The sequence below is a fragment of the Antedon bifida genome, chromosome 1, assembly GCF_963402885.1.
Source record: "Antedon bifida chromosome 1, ecAntBifi1.1, whole genome shotgun sequence".
Taxonomy (NCBI): Eukaryota; Metazoa; Echinodermata; class Crinoidea; order Comatulida; family Antedonidae; genus Antedon; species Antedon bifida.
Window position 1 is genome coordinate 31,108,664 of NC_136226.1, and position 17,543 is coordinate 31,126,206.

General features: G+C 30.9%; 1 long non-coding RNA gene across 2 annotated transcripts in view; it reads right to left on the reverse strand.

The window, feature by feature from the left end:
• The window catches only part of LOC144850229 (uncharacterized), a 39,063-nt gene extending 28,355 nt beyond the window's left edge, over positions 1-10,708 (reverse strand). Inside the window, exons 1-3 of one of the 2 annotated variants that reach the window (XR_013614060.1) lie at positions 10,203-10,218; positions 8,279-8,357; positions 2,832-2,883 (exon numbers count right to left, since the gene is read on the reverse strand). This is a non-coding gene — a long non-coding RNA (uncharacterized LOC144850229). Of the gene's footprint in view, positions 1-2,831; positions 2,884-8,278; positions 8,358-10,202 lie in introns of both variants that reach the window. The other variant, XR_013614059.1, reaches the window with a different exon arrangement.
• Positions 10,709-17,543: the final 6,835 nt, after the last annotated feature.

The following is a 17,543-nucleotide window of genomic DNA, read 5'->3' on the forward strand; positions in this document are numbered from 1 at the left end:
TTAATACAGTTCATGTTTGAATGTAATTGGAATGTTATTCCCAGACGTGTTTAGTATAAGTTTTGATGATGTTGCAAAATTTAAATTTCGTCTCGACTAACCGTCTAAGAAATTTCCTGACAGTACAAGCTATCATGGAAGTTTAGTTCAATTTATCAATAAAAAATAATATAAAAACATAAAAATACATTTGAACCATTCCTTGTCATCTCTCTTCATCATATTGTTTTGTTGTTTTACAACACCATTTAACAAAATATTTCAGTGAATATTAGATAAAAAAATAAAACTAAAATTTTACCAAAAAAAGTACAAGAAAAAGTGCAGAAGAAAGAAGGCAAAAGTAAGTTTGAGATATTATGTTCAATAGAACATAAACCCAGTCAGAGGAATACCATTAAAATAATATGTTTTCAAACAAATTAAATAAGTAGTAGTCCAGTTTACAAGAACTGAATTATAGTAAACATGACAATAAACAGTAGCAGAGATGATCATATCTCTCTACGACTTGTACAGTATTTCTTTCGTTGTGGTAGTTAAACTTTAGCAAAATATTACCACAAATTGTTTTTAAACAATATGTAGGTAGTATGTTATTACAATTTAGGCAGGGATTAATATGGACTATATGTCCTCATTGTTTAAAAGAAATATAGGTCTACATTATCTATTTATATCTAGAAAAACATTGTTATATGCAAAAGCATCTGTCAGGATAGTAGCAACAAGGATTGAGAAAAACCTCTAGAGTCAACAAAAGACCTCAAGAGTTTTGCGATCGATCATTCAGGAAAAAGATTTGGACGAGTCTACAAAGAGCAAATCATTATTTTATCGATGTAGGATTAGGTACGTTAGCCTTGACACTGAAGTATGCTGATCAACGGGATAAAGTCAAAGGATTAGCTGAATCCTTTGGGATTGGCTTACCCACTAAAGAACCTACATCAGCTGATCCTTACATAATAAGTCATTTATTTGTCCAACATCTGGATGAAAATTATCCCTCAATCCTATTGTTTTAAATCTGCAACCATATTGAAAACAACGTTTGACAAGTTGGTAAAGCTGAACATTTTTAATTCCTGTTAAAAGACAAACTAAATGTGTTGGTGATTTAATACAAATCAGGTTTTAGACATTGCTTTTCAGTGACACAGACATTTAAGTTTTACTCTTTTTTTATTATTAAAATGCCAATTTATTCAAATTTATAAGTGGCAGATCCATGATTTTGAAATAAGAGGGTGGGATATGGGGTATCAGGATTTGAAACAATGCGCTACGTCCAATTTGCATTGTAATTTTTGTTTTCGCAATTCTTCTTATTTTAAGTGTCTGTAGTTGGGGTTGTAGATAACTAAATCAAAACATGACCCTACTTTCCATCAACTAACCCAATAAGATATTTTATGCATATCTTGGATTTATACATTCAAAAGGGGCAAGAACATAATTACTAGTAAGGCAAACAGTTAACATGCTAATAGACAGTACAGACAACTGACTGCAGTTGATAGATAGATTGTAGAAAATATAAAATCAAAAAAGAATACAACAGGAAAATATTTAATATAATTTAATGAAGGTTATGATTGAAGCAAGGAAATCAACCAAGGTAAGGTCAAATTAATATCCCAGAATTCAGTGTCACCACCGACCAATAATGGAAGCTAGTCATAAGTTTAGGCAGTGGACAGAGCATCTCAGAAAAAAAAAACACACAATAGTAAACATTCTAAAATAAAGATATAAACACTGCATTAATGATGTTATTAAATTAAAACAGAATAAAAAATTGCAACTGGTATACTTGTTACATGGATATTCAATTCACCCTGGTGTATTTTACCAGGGTAGCAAGAACAATTGACCAATCACAATTTAATCCAACTTCCTGGCTTTTAGAAAAACAATTGACCAATCACAATTTAGTCCAACTTCCTGGCTATAGCAACCAATGGATAATAACAGAAACAGCATGTCCTTTTGATAGACTTTTACTTTTTTTCTCAATAATATAATGATTCTTTTTGTGTAACCAACAATTTGAAAGAACCAACATTTTGAAAAAAAAAAAATTAATTTGAAACCTTAAGTTTTAAATCAAATTATTGACAGAAAAATTGTATAAATTTTGCATCTGTGCAAAGGCACATATATTATGCTTGTTATAATGACACACTTTCTTGAAAAGGTGAACATTTTGTTTACAAAAATCTTTAGAAAAACAAGAAAAAAATCATTTCAATGCATAGCTTTTAAAATAAAAACATTGAATACATATTTTTTCTAGGTATTTTTTGGTGAGGTTTGATTTGAAAGAGTTGTTACAAACACCATCAACTATCATTTACCTATTTTTTAAGCCTTTTGCACATACTTTGGTTCAATGCGTGGTGGTGTAGGGATCACATGTGGTATGGTACAACTTGCGGAAAGTTGCGAGACGATATGTGGAATGTTTTTCTACATTTTGAAATTAAAGTAATATGTAAAAAAAAAAATTAGAAATTGATTCTAAGTGGATTTAACAAACAACCCTGTGTAATTACACCTTTTTGGTCAACTAACATATGTTAATTTATTTTTACTTTCATTTTTTAAATTGAATAAATAAACTAAAATTCTCTGTACTATCGCAACTGAGTCATAAGTTCTTACTCATACTAAGTCTTTACTCCTAAGTTCGGAGCTGCACTTGAGTATAACTATTTAAATAAAAACAAAGTGGTTGAAGCCCCAAAATTACGCTTGACAAATGTAACTGTTACGGAAATTAATATTCATATGTTTTTGATCGATAAAATATAAAACTGTGATTTTACCGTTTATGAAGCTTCCTGGTTGAACATTGTGTTTTCAAAATGTCCCCATAGGCTGAAAATCAGACGTATATTTTATGATAATTTGACAATATATATTTCACAGGTGTTTTATGAGATTACCATCAACATTCAGACAGAATTAAAATAAACAGAAATCATTTCTTCAATGAAAAAAACTTATTTGATATAATTTATACAATTGTTTATAAGTGAGTTCTTTTTTTGTTAAGGGAATGTGTTTCTTGTACTTTTTGATATAGCCAGTACATTTCCCTTATAGCCAGTACAGTTCCCTATAGCCAGTACACTTTCCCTATAGTCAGTATATTTCCCTCTAGGCTCAAGTGTAAAAATACAAAATCAGCAACTTGCAAAATAGGAAAAAATAAATCTTGACCTGAGTACAAGGATACTTAAAAAGTATAACTGGGGTCAAATGGACAATGGTCAGAATATAAAAATAATTTAATATTAGCCAATCAATGGAGACATCAAATTTATTTCCCATAGATAGGATCATGGCTAAACTAAAATTATAATCCTATAAAATCTGTAAAATTCAATTCAATTCATCCTTTATTGGTCTAATTTATATGAAAATAAAAATTAGACAATCTTTGTATAAATCTTTGTATAAATTTTAAATAATATTTATACTATATGATCTGTCAATAAGAAAAAATGTTTTCATGTAATCTTTTATTTGTCATGCAACGAATAGAATAAAGTACATAGTGTGATTGAACATTATGAGTAACATCCGAAACATATCACATGAATGAAAGTTCTAATATGTTCTTTACAAAGCTACTTTGATTTATTACATGATAGTACATTATTTGTTTCAATAATTGCATCTTTTGGGATAATTTTAGGCCCTAGGGTGTCATAAACAATCGCCAAACAACCCTCAGGAGGGGCCATAATAATGTCACTAATGACAAATCAACTTGTGTGTGACATTGTTGTATTACCAATTATCTTTCTCTCCTCACATTAAAAAGCTGCTCTCATGAGGATTAATGTTATTGTTTTACATTTATGTGAAGTATAATCTAAATAGAACGTTCTTGGAATAAAGTAATAATGCTTGTACCCTCTTTCCTTCATTTTCTTTAGGTAGCAAAAGTCACAGAAGGAAAAGCCTTGAGATGATTGTTAGATTGAAGCAACATATTTAATATCTAGGACTATTTATCATTCCCCTACTTTATTTCAATGATTTTTACAAAGGTTTACATGCCGAATAAACTCGGTTTGCGGGTAAATAAATTGTTAAATTTCTGAACTTATTCATTATGAAGTTGCTCCAAGTACTTGACACCAATTTGTCTTTAACCTTTTTATTCTACATTATCATTCCCCTACTTTATTTTAATGATTTTTTCAAAGGTTTACATGGCAAATAAACGCTAGTAAAGTTAAGGTTTGCGGTACGTAAATTGTTAAATTTCTGAACGTATTTATTATGAAGATGCTCCAAGTTCCTTGACACAAATTTGTTTTTAATCTTTTTAGGAAATTAATTTAATTAATAAACATATATTTTTGTTTGCTGTGTGTCTGGTCTATATTGAAAAATGATGACATGGATCGCGTAGAATAAATGACATTCCATCTGAAGTTTTGCGTAATTGAATCATTACAGTATATCATTTATCAATAGTTCCACTCTTCCAAAAAGGTCAAATTTACGTTAAAAATGTCACATTTACGAGAGACCACCTCAGATGCTGTTTCACATATGGTTTAATTTTAGAAATGAAAATTGATTACATAAATGTATAAATAGATATATTATGAAAAAGAAAATAAAAAAATAATGTATAACAATTTTGTTTTTCAGCTCGTGCCTTTGGTTCAATTTTATCTCCATTCATTTTATTATAAAATTATTATGAAAGGTATGACATAAAGAATTAAAATAAATTCATTATAAATCGGTACAAAGGACTATGGAGATCGATAATGTTGATGCTTTATTTATTTATTAAGTATCAATTCTATTTGCATTCGTTTTATATTTTTTTATACATTTTATCTATAATTCTTTTTGTTAATTATTGATTTAAGGTGTTTCTTTTAGGGACCACAGTGGAAATAAGTTGCTTTTTGTACTTTTCTGTGTTTTTATCCTTGATTGATCCCCTTGATCAACAGAATGAATAAACAAAAAGTCTAAACATTTGAAATGATGATAATTTGGAGTAAATAATAATAATGGAACATATATGACCTGGATGTATGGGAACAGGAAGGCTAGACCAAAATCAATGCACTGGATAGGGACTGAAACAAACAGATGTTAAAATAGCAAAAACATCTGGCTGCAAAACCAGAATCTGGCCAAGGCTAGGTAACCTTTCACCTCTCAACTTTTGTTTAGTAACTTTCTTCTTTGACTTTTTTGCCTTGAACTCCATCCACAGAGGCTACCTGTCATATTAATACTATTTTTGGTTTAATTTCACATTTATTACCTTAAATCTGTTTATATTTGGCTTGTTTCTGTATATATATTTGAAAAATATCATTTTTTAAGTCAGTTTATATTTCTGCTCCAAAATAACAATTAAATTTGTGTTGGTTGTTAACAAAAAACGTTAACATTACCCAAAATGCAATGCGATCAGGCGGTCAATCATCCAAGATACTGTCAATCAAATAACCATTATTTTGCATTGCAGCTAAAAATTGCAGTCGTAATTGGTTATAAAAAGTTGTCTCTGCTGCCCAGAAATTGGGGTTTATTTTTCGCAGCAGAAACAGGACCATAGTGCTTTATAGTGATGAGAATTATTGATAAAGTTGTCAATTCATTCAACCTTTTTTCAGAATCTCTGGTCCATAGAAAGTAAAATTACGTATAAATTAGCAAAAAAAAAAAAACTGTACTGACTAATTACTGAAAGACAATGCGCTCTCATTGATGATATCGATGAAGAACAAAGTTAATTTTGAATGTTTTTTATACAAATTCAATTCAATTCCGATCTTTGTTTATGTTATTGTTGTTTATTTGAATGTATTATTATAGTTTATTATGTTTAGATTCAACCTGTTAGTGGCGGTTTCATCGCTGTTGGTTGTCAACTGAATCAAATAAAATAAAATAAAAAATAAATAAATTATATTTTTAGAAATGTGAAAGTTGTTAAGGCCAATATATAGATAAAAAAGTTTGGATTAACTTTTCACAGACAATTAAGCAAAGTTCAATGCCTCTTTTTTTGCTTAGGTATCTTGTCTAAAGTCTGGAACCATTATTTGGGCATCCTGAGCCAATCAACCGCGGTCCAATACAACGTCGCAATTAGTTTTACAGCACTTTCCATTAGAATGCTCCATAAGTATTATTTCCTATGAATACAACAGAATACTTTGACATAGTTCCCTGGCAAAGGTACTACACTTTCAAACATGTACTGGGTGTATTAAGCTTTGTCTACACTATCAAACTTGAAGTGACAAAGAAGTGTGATGTGCCCAAATATGGTAGTGATATTACCAAGTATGGTAGTGATATGACATCATCATGTTCATATATGGGCAAAGGCACTGGGCGTGGTACACCATTATTATTCGTCCATGGTTATATGATCCAGAAGATTATTTAATCATTTTTGGCATTGGAAACAAGAATCGTAAATCAGTTTCAAATTACATTAAATGGTAGAATGATTATGTTTTTATTATTACGTCTATAATGCCATGGCAACACATTGTTAGGAAGACAGCAGGAAGGAAATAAAAGTATAAAAGTAATGTTTTTATTGGAAAACTTTTAAGCTCTGTAGTATCGCTGCAAACAAATATGTCAATATTACATAAAGTTTCAATTATTTTAGATTTTTATTCAATTAAATTTCATGTTTTTAAGCACAAAAATGAATTGATTGCCTTCTGTGGAAAAAACATAAAGACTTCATTGTACTTTAACTAAATTAAATTATAAATCAGAATGTGGTGATATAATTCAAAGATTGTAAAACGCAGTAATTCCATAGAACATCATGTTTTACAAGGTAAAATATTTAGTCAATAGTTCTAATACGTTTTGATGTTTTAGTCTAATCTGTAAAAAAAAAAACAAGATTAAACTCTCACACGCAAACTTTAACATGGCTGAATTAGCAGACAGCGATCATCAAGGTTAGAACTCAATTTGAACCCGTCCCAACGAGTTAAAATAAGGCACTATAAGCACCATTTAGTGCCTTATTTGATAACACTTCCTATGTGGAATGGTAAAACCAGGTAGTGGCTTTAACTGAACAAGGTTGGATAAAGCAATTGGCGACTTAAGGGAGGACAAAAAGGGTTGTCTGCTGACAATAAGAAGATAATACAATTATATTTGTGTAAAACCTTGTAAACAGCTATAAGGAAACGTTGATTCAGATTTTTATCAACACCAATGAGGATGACCTGAACTATAATTATTGTCCGACTACTTAATTTTAGCCCCTCTAGTCTAGGCTTTTAAAACAGCTGGATCATCAATAAAAAAGATATTTTTGACCAATGGATATATCCAGGGGCGCTAGAAAGGTCATTATTCTATATGTGTTTTTTTGTGATAAATTTCCCCCTTATTTTGTTTAATTTATTGTTCCATATCATCTTTTCTTCCACTTTGAGAAATTAAACACTGTTATATATGTAAAATGTATAGTGCTTGTTCAACCATAGACATGTGTAGACTTTTCCATTGTGTTGGTCTCTCTCTTTATGAGATAATTGTTTGTATATATGTATATATTGATTGGATTGAATGGGGTAATAATGTTCAGCGCTTAAAGGTTTCACAACATTAGTCACTATATAAATCCAGGATAATATTACTATTAATAGAACCTTAAAAAAAGAACAAATTTTTTTTTTTAAAGATAAATTTTGTAAACAGCCTTCACTCAATCTTCTTTAAAAAACATTCATCATTTAAATATTTTAAATTAATTAATTTAATTTATACAGCAAGTGCTTTGTAACATATTTTTATATTTGTTGCTATTTATAATTCAAAACAACAACTAAGAAAACAATGGCATGTGAAAGTGTTAACTGTGGTTTTCCTGATGATCAGACAACTCTAATATTGGATATCAATTCACGTCAAATTGTAACCACAACATTGACTTTCGACAGAAATAATTTAAACTCAAAGGAGTTTAAATCTGCTCTGTCCATGAACTATCATCAATATATATTATTACTTTCCTAAATATCATAAAAATGATGAATGTTCACCTTTAAACTAACTATTGTAAACTTTTCTACAGCATAAACTTTGTTTATATAACAATTTACTTTATGATGATGTCATAGATTTCAAACATGAACAAACATCTTCATTCTAGAAAATAGTAAAGCTGAAATTGTTTCATCAAACACTAAATAAAAATGATCTTCTTTCATTCAAGGGAAGTTGATTTTCTTATACTTACAAGGTTGTTGTCTTTTTCAAGCTGTTTCTTTAATCGTGCTGTTTGCACCCTTTTTCGTTTAATAAAGTCAAAATCTGATCTGAAGAAAATAATTACAATACAATGCATTGTTATAAGAAAATTATGAAGTTAAAAACATTGCTACAATATTTTTAAAATCAAAATCTGATCTGAAGAAAATAATTACAATACAATACATTGTTATAAGAAAATGATGAAGTTAAAAACATTGTGTCTTGACTGTAATATATAAACGTCTGTTTACATTGATACTTCCAAGGTCTACTTTACATAAGAACATGTGTATGTAGCTTTCTCATATTTCACCTGTTGATGTTGTTAAAATAACATCCATGTCCCCATGCCAACAAGGACACGTCAGGTAACATTCAGTAGTTGTTGTGTTTAGTCAGGTATGTTTCAAGTAATGTGTACTTTTTGGAATGAAAATAATTTGGTGAATGGATTGGGATCTTAACGTAATCATCGTTCTTGCGGACAGGAAAACATTATAAATGAAAGTGTTAAAGTTTATGCAATTGATTTCAACAAGAAAAAGTTCATTGGTATCAGGAACGGGTGTGGCAGGTATTGTACTGTATATCATTGACGGGTTTAACTTTAAGGGAGGCGAGCCCAAAAACCTAACTTTTCATCATTACTCATGTTGAGAAAAATACATTTAATATCGCATTCACTGGATAAATGAGGTCACGGTCACGATATGATACAATATTATTATTATTTAACAACAATTTGGTTGGTTGGTTTACATACAATATACAATGAATACTAAAAAAGCGTTTAACCAATGAATCTAAAGAGATCATCAGAATAAGTTCATATATCTTATTTTGAGTATCAAAATTAATTCCCCACACTCCATTGAGAAACAATTTAACATTTTATAGTACATATAATTTCTAATTCAACATGATCAATAACATATTAAAAACAGATGAATGTATATGTATATGTAAAATCCAGGAATGAATGTGTCGGTATATTTTTAACCCCAATTTAGAATTTAGAAAGTGTAACTAGAAGTGATAATGTGTGGGTGTAGGAGCCAGTTATCTGCCTCAAATTAGCCAGGATGGCCAGATATAAATCAGTTCATTGACTCACATTTAAGTGAGTCCAAAATAAATCACGAAAAGATTAGATTATTAGTTTAAATTTTATATTGGAGCCATACCACTACTACTACTCGAGGCCAGGGCGACAATACTGTTGGGTAAAAATGACAATTATTACACAGAATCAGGAGTCATACCACTTACAGTATACTACTCTAGGCCAGGGTGACAATACTGTTGTTGGTAAAAATGACAAATATCACAACGAATCAGGAGCCATACCACTTACAGTACTACTACTCTAGGCCAGGGGAAACAATAATGCTGGGGTAAAAATGCCAAATAACAAAGAAAACCAGCCAAAAAGTAGTAATGAAATTAGTTGCCATATAAATCAAAGCTCACTCCATGAAATATTTTTGACAATTAATAAGTTCATCTATGAATGGCTGTACAATTTGTAGATTTAATTTGATAAATATTGAAGGCCAAGAAGCACATTAAAGCCTACTGCTGTCATTGGTATGTCTAACATTTGTTCACCCGTGAATGAGTGGGGAGAGCACAGCCTGTGTCTGACAGCTATCTTGAGAAATAGTGTATAGTTTATGTTAACATTCTGCTCTGCTCGTACTGTGAATTTAGATGCAGAACAGTAACCATGTTATTCATATTCTCACGGTGAACTTTGAATGAAGCTTGGTTCAGTGGTTACATACTCTTGTTTATTATATTATGGATAGGCCTATGAAATACTGTTTGTAATGGAATGGAATACACTACAGTATATATACACATAACACAGGAGGTGAAACTCCTCGTCAATTTAAGTTTTGGAACCTTACAATATAAATTTGACACTTTCTGCAAGGGACTCTTTTTTCTGCATATGCTGAATGTTTCTCCTGGGCCCTCACATTCTGTCTGCACATGCTCAATGTTCCCTCCGGGGATCTCTGCGTATACAGTTTAAAACGTCTTTAGCCAATCCTGTGACGGGTTCACTTCCCGATCCTCAAGAAATGTCAATACTTTCACGTTTCTTTCTGAGAATCGAAATGACAAAACAAAACATCAAAATCTAAACATCAAATAATTTAATTGTGTGAGTATTTGGGATATACATGTTATCTGTGTTTCTATTGATAAAGACAAATTGGCACGTGAGAAGCCCGACAAAACTGATAGTCGCTTAATTTCCTGAGGTTAAGAACTATTTTGTGAAACACAAATGTTCTTTTCATCATCAACAAGAAGTATCAATCAATTCAGATGTTTACAATATCTATGAATGAAGAAGATTGTTGTAATCTAATGTAATTAATACTATGTACAATGTATTATTTTGTCTTATGACTGTAACTGATGTAATCTATTCTCCCAAACCAGTGGATCATTCTAGCAGAATTGTGTGACAGCCAAGATAACTACAAACTTTAGCAAAGTTGTGCTTTTGAATAAAATCTTTAGGAAGAAAGTGCAAATATGTTTTACTCCACCAGCAACTGGTGAATTAGAAAATCTACGATGAATTCTAAAGATGTACTGCGCAAATACAAATTTAACACTTTCTTTCTTTCATTCTATCATGGTGGTACCGCCATGACTGTAGACTTTAAAGCTCTGTCTACACTATCAAACTTTATGTGAAAAAAAATGTGATGTGCCCATATAATATGGACATGATGATGTCATATCACTACCATATTTGATCATATCACTACCATATTTGGACACATCACACTTTTTTTGTCAAACTAGTTTGATAGTGTAGACAGAGCTTTAGAAAGCTAACATAAATTAGTAATGATAGCTGCTACCATAATCTCAGATTGTAGTCACACTGAGGTAGCACTGTTTATTCAGCATTTAAACTGAATTTGACATACGCATTTTTATTTTTCTAAAGTTTTAGCTATCTTAGGGTTCACCATCTATCCAACATAATTTATTTCATATTACAAACAAGGTCTCTGAAAGAGCCAATTATCAAGCACAGCCTACAGAAATTTGAGAGCATATTATAGCTTGACAGTAAATAATACATAACATTAATAACGAGGTAGACAGTCACACCGAAAGCGAAACATGGGGTCAAGAGGGCGATGCATACCTTTCATGCACATGACCTTAAGGGTGCAGAAGCCTAAATATGGTAGGCTAAAGTGTAAATTAAGGTGATAAAAATATAGACCAACTGTTATTTGCTCAGTATAGAATACAGTTAAGGTGATGAAAATGTAGTTATTTGATAAAATGGTAAAATATAGAGGGTGTGCTTCAGAGATTTAATATTTTAAAAATCCTCTGATCGGCTTCAGATCATGCCAATACATTTGTTATGTTATTAATTTTCATAATTCACTGATACAGCATAAACACAGTTAACGAAGCGTGTAAGGGTAATAACTTAGTCCGACCCAAAATACTAACGAAGGGAATCTTAAAAACAAATTTTAATAAAGTCTTTTTTTTAACAGTTGTCTGTCTTAAGACAGGATAGACACAAGCCACCAAACATATTGATAACATATAGCAAAGGAAATTAAAAAGCCCGACTGCAGCATCCACACATCAAGAGAAAGGAAGCCACGGTAATGGGTCTGTATGCCTCCAGTGACAAGATAGATTAAAACAAAACTATACGAAGGCAACAGTAAGGCTGTTGAAATCTAGAGCCTACTCAAATAATATTCAAAATCGGCTGGTTGCATGCATCGTGTACAAATAATACCAACATATTAAATCCATACTACGTTTGTGAACACATAATATGACAAAATATATTTATATACAAAATGCTGTCGGGTGGATGCGGTTTAAAAAACAAAAATTGATGATGAAATTTGAAACTAACTTTAAAGCTCTGATTATTTGAGTACATCATACTTTTTTTGTCAGACATGATGTTCTTTAATGTTAAAGAGTACAAACACAGTTTTGTCTTTGACATCCGAAATCTTGTAGTGAAAACTATCATCTTTCAATTATGGATCATTATTTTTTATATACAAGAATAATAATAATCACTTGCACTGATTGAAGGGCTATTGTTTTACTTAATATCGTTTTGATTTAGCTTTTTGCTTTTTTTTTGTATCTCCAGAGTCCATTGAGATCCAGCCATTGATACACACATCATTGTCATTTTTTCAGTAATTTGCCTTTAGATTCAAGAATAATGAATAAATAATCGTTTACTGATAGCACCAGGAAAGGTACAAGCAGGGGGGTTGATATTAGAACTTTGTGTACTATTTCTATATCCTTTACTACCTCTACAAAATACTTGACTTCCTGCAAGAATTACCAACACATTATCTACTTAAAGGGGGATTCTGGGTTTGAAATTGCTTTTAAATATCGTTTATTTAATAAACAAAAAATATTATAACAATATAGACATGTCAGAATGAAGAAGTAATAACAAGAAATTAAAAAAATTAAATTTCATATACATTTTAGGGTAAATTCATGGAAAGTCTGTTTTTCAGCAGCTTAGGGAAGCTCATTAATATTCATGAGATATTAACAAAATCACGTCATCAGTGGATTCCAAACTCGCGACGTCAAGCTTGTACGTTGTGTTTGTCAACTTGCATCTCTCTCCCCTGTCAAACGACGACCACCCGATCATTGTGAAATACATTTTTTTGTAGATTTTCTAAGCTAGGCCTAAAGTGTAATAATAACAGTAGTAGCATATATTTATTTGACATTTAATGAAATACAAAATTTAGTACAGATTACGGAGTCATAAATTATACTATTTTTATACCTCGAATAGTACAGATCGTATATCGGCTTCACATACTAGGCTAGGCCTAGCCTAAATCATTTTATTCATGGGTGAGAACCATTTCTGACTAGGGATTCCATGCCACGATGGCTACGCTAAAACATTGGGGCCATCATGGGCCTAGCTAGCCTACTACTAAACGATTGGCCCATTAATAACAAAACTCAGTGGATTCCAAACCCATCCTATCAACCAAACTCCTAAACAATCTAAACCTAAAACGTTCTACAAAATCGGCTGTAAATATTGAGGCAAAACAAGGTCCGATCGCCGTCCGCACGTATATGTCCGATCGTCTAATAAGTGGGCCTACAATAGGCCTAGTTTACTCTCCAAAAAAGCGGATACTGCATCAAGCAAGTAGATCAGGTAGTAGGAAGGAGATCTAGCCGATCCGGCCCAGTTAAAAATTGAGCTAGCTAGTGTAGTAGACCCTATGCGAATTGATACCACCAGGCCTTTTACTATAGGCTACACTTTTTAAAATTAGCAATACTTATCATATTCATATGTTTAAAAATATTCCAACTCTCTCATTCGAGCTATATTATCTATACCATTCCGGTAGGTCGAGTCGCCCTTCAATCAAATACTGTACATCGTTCATGTTGTGATTATAGACGGGGTATACTCGACCCGACCAGTTTGGTATTGTATATTGTATCTGCTTATCACGTGACGATGCCAGGCATGGGCAGAGAGAGCACGTGTATCGGTCGTCTCGCTCTCCTCGCTCAGCAGGAATGTATACGTTACGCTTCATTGATTTTGAAGGCTTTCCCTAAGTCAGTGCGAAAATCGGCAAACGTAAAGTGCAAACATATCTAATTTTTCACTGTTTTGATGGATTTTCATAAAAAATTGACTTTATAAATGGGAAGACCGACTAAAATTACATCAGATAAGTATAATTTTACAAAAGTAATTGATATGGTTAATGATAACGAGTCGTCGGAAGATTGACCATTTCACGAATTTCCTATTCTGTAACCACAGTGTGATTTTGCCGTAGCTGCACTTGTAATCTGGCCTCATTTCACAGCCTTCGTTCTGCTTCACTGGGCGCTTATATAAATTGAAACTTTTACCGTTCAAGAGACAAACAAATATATTTTACATTTTTTACTATTCATTTTAAACCCGGAACCCCCCTTTAAATGAACAGACATTCTGGAAGGTCGACTACCATAGCAACAAAAGTAAAAGTGACCATCAACCTTGACAACACAAGTTAACTTGATCTAATAATAGAGAGAATTTCATTGGTCAAATATTTTCTCCAGGTCTCATTTCAGTTTTTATTTTATTTATGACATTTTAATGGCGATATTATAAAGTGAAGTATGGCACTTCAAAATGCCAACATGCCTGAAAGGAAAAGAATGTGAAAGAAGAAGATAGAGTCTTTAATTAGTTAAATTCATGATAATTAGACCGAAAATAATTAAGATTGCTAATTGATGTTAAGTGTTGTCGGATATAGCATTAATAAGAGATAAAAGAATACTAGACATATGCCAGATCAAAAAGAAAATTAAATTAAACCAAAAAAAATATTCTACCAGACAGCTTATAATTTCAACATCCTATAATGTTAAAAAATGCAAAAAAAAATTGTTTAATAATAACATTTTGGTAAAAAAATAGTATTATGATGAATGAATAAATATTTGACTTAGAAATAAAGCATGTTTAATATAATAATGATTCATAAATCAGAAACCCAATATATAAACATTAAATCTACAATATTCTTCACAAAATAAGATATTCATAGCCTACAGTTTACAAATTATTCTTTCCAATACAACTAATTATACTATACAGTTAAAATAACAGTAGTTAACATCAATAAACAGAAACTAATAATACTGTATATTGTTTCAAACTTTATCAATGAGAAAGGAAAGAAATACGACTACATGTAATGAACCAAAATTAATAAATGTTTTAAGAATGGTTTGCATCTCAAGTAATTTGACCAATCACGACACGATGGCTCATACGAACTTTCATTTGCGATTGGTCAACTCACTTTACAGAACAGAATGAAACCTTTGTACAATAGGCAATTTATATTTTACAAGGACAATTGTAATGATTGGTTGGGATGATTGACCTGGCTGATGGTCAGTTTTTGTTTTTCACCCTTGTTGATATCCTAATTTAATTTCAATTGAAAGAAAGTACAAGGTTGCAAGTAAAAGAACAAAGGAATCATGTAATGGAAGTACATTAATTTATAAATGGAACTTCATTAATGTGGGTATAAACACTACAACACATGTCTAATCAAATACAAAAAAAGTCGATTTCATGCCTCTTGTACCAAATCTTGCGGCATTAATGTTTTTACTATTTTAATTTATTATTTTATTATCTAGCAAGTTTTAAAGAGTTTTTATCCATGTTTTTAAACTTTTATTTTCTAAAAACAGGAACCATATGTAAAATAGGTACTATATCTAATATCAGTTATGTTTTATCCTGTATAAATGTTTTAAATAAAGTTTAAAAAATAAATTTAAAAAATGGTCATAGTGGTGTTTTGTGAATAAGGGTGTCCTCTTAATAGGGGTGTCCCTTTAATAGAGGTGTTCTCTGAACTGTGGTGCCCTTTAATAGGGGTATTCTGTAAATAGGGATGTCCTCTTAATAGGGGTTTCTCTTTAATAGGAGTGTTCTGAGAATAGTTTTGTCCCTTTAATAGAGGTCCAAAAGAAAGATTTCTACTGTATGTATCAATATGTTTTCAATAGTAATATGACTATTGGTAAATTCAACATTTCCGGAAAATATCAAACAAGAAACTCTCATCGAACATGACATAATGTAAATTTAATCTATGTAATTTCAAATTAATGAGCTTTTTTTCTTAGTGTTTTATCACATTTACCAGTAATGTAATGTTGTACATAACAGGATGGAATTGTGTGAGACTGTGAATTACATTAATTTCCCTTGACCTCTAATGACCAGCTACTAATATCAAATGTTAAACATGTTTTCACTTGAGAGAATGTAACTCAACATGCACATTACAATGTCTACATAATACTTTATTTATTATAATTTAATTGTTTACATCACTCCTTCTTTTATTAGTACAACAATATAATATTTTTTTTATTGACAAAACATTTGATTCACTCACGTCATAAATATCTGAAGTAACAAAATATAAACAAGAAAAGTTGATGAATTGAGAAGAATATGTAGAGTACATATTAAGTATTGATTGATTTATTGATTTATTTTATTATAGTTTAAATGTATTTAAGGGTAAAATTGTTAAATCTCTATAATGTTCCAATCTTTCTTTATGTTATTGTTGCATATTTGAATGTATTATTATAGTTTATAATGTTAGATTCAACCTGTTATTGGCGGTTTCATCACTATTCATTGTGAACTGAATAAAATAAATAAATAAAGTAGGTCTTCTTTAACAAATTGTACTAGTTCATTAAGGCTTAATAACATTGAAAGGCCAAGGATTTGCAAGGAAAATGACATCCGAAAATTACTAATTTTGACAGAATCTCTTCTCTTGCTTCCCTTGTTCCAAATCCCTAGAAACAGTTTGCGGTTAACACATTCAAGGTTATTAATTTCTCACATAAATTGAACTGTTATATTAAATTTAGTAGTTCATAAATATCTAAAATTAAATATAATATTTGTTACACGTTATATGGTAAAACTTTGTTTTATACTTACTATTTTTTCATATTATACAGTACTACAACTCCTCATTTGGACACTCTTATTTAGGGGACACTCCTTTTAAGGTGACATTTCTGATATGATTTTCTGAAATATATGTTTTTCATCTCTATTCTAAGGGACGACACCTCTTTGTTTGGTCAAGATGTCCTCATAAAATACATACTGTAGTACAGTATTAGTAATTTCTGCTGCATAAATAGAATAAAACTGACTCTAACGGGAGGCAAGCCATGATTCGATCTTTACTTGATCATCATCAGGAATCATAAAGATCGAAACATTGTATCACAGCTTGCCTCTCGTTATTTGGAGTCAGTTTTATACTTGGCTTCATAAGAGTTATTTTTTGTGATATAATTTCAAAGCGATTAATTCCGTAAGTGTGGCTTGTGTAAAGCTGCGTTACTTCATGAATTTGCCTCTTAGCAATCTGCATCAACTAAATATAATGTAAGGTTACACCGAAACTCAGCGTGACAACTCAAAAACTTAACTGACCCAATCCAACAAAGCTTTCAATGGAGACATATCCAGCAGTGAATTCATACATTGTAAACTAACAGAAGTAGTTTTTAGCTTATTTGTTTTCTACTAAATAAATTGTACAAACTCTTGTAATATAAATCATTACTACTACAGCAGAACTCTTCCTTCGGGA